This window comes from Phyllobates terribilis, unplaced genomic scaffold (genome assembly GCF_046119375.1).
Source record: "Phyllobates terribilis strain yellow unplaced genomic scaffold, ASM4611937v1 Scaffold_4__5_contigs__length_816908805, whole genome shotgun sequence".
Lineage (NCBI taxonomy): Eukaryota > Metazoa > Chordata > Amphibia > Anura > Dendrobatidae > Phyllobates > Phyllobates terribilis.
Window position 1 is genome coordinate 690,229,326 of NW_027362764.1, and position 399 is coordinate 690,229,724.

The 399-nt window shown below is 53.1% G+C and overlaps 1 pseudogene; it reads left to right on the forward strand.

Annotated features, from left to right (window-relative positions):
* The first annotated feature begins 207 nt into the window (after window positions 1-207).
* On the forward strand, window positions 208-331 carry LOC141267365 (5S ribosomal RNA; annotated as a pseudogene).
* The last annotated feature ends 68 nt before the right edge of the window (window positions 332-399 follow it).

Sequence of the window (399 nt, forward strand, 5' to 3'; positions counted from 1 at the left end):
GCTGACGTTCCGTCGACAGCGCGGCAGCCGATCAGTGAGCTCAGCGGCTCTGAGCGGGGCGTTCTGTCTACAAGACCTTTTTAAGGAGCCAGCAAAAAAGTGAAGAGAAAGGAAAGCACAAAAGCACCTTGTCTTACTAAGCACTGGAAAGGGCAGCCGGCAACCGGACGTCAAAGTAGAAAAGCAGCAAGTGAGAGGCCTGTCTCTGCCTACGGCCACACCACCCTGAACACGCCCGATCTTGTCTGATCTCGGAAGCTAAGCAGGGTTGGGCCTGGCCTGGTTAGTACTTGGATGGGAGACTGCCTGGGAATACCAGGTGCTGTAGGCTTTTGCTTTTTCTTACTTCCACCAGCAGGGGTCACTCTCCTCTATGCCTTTTTTCCATTCCTTTTTTCA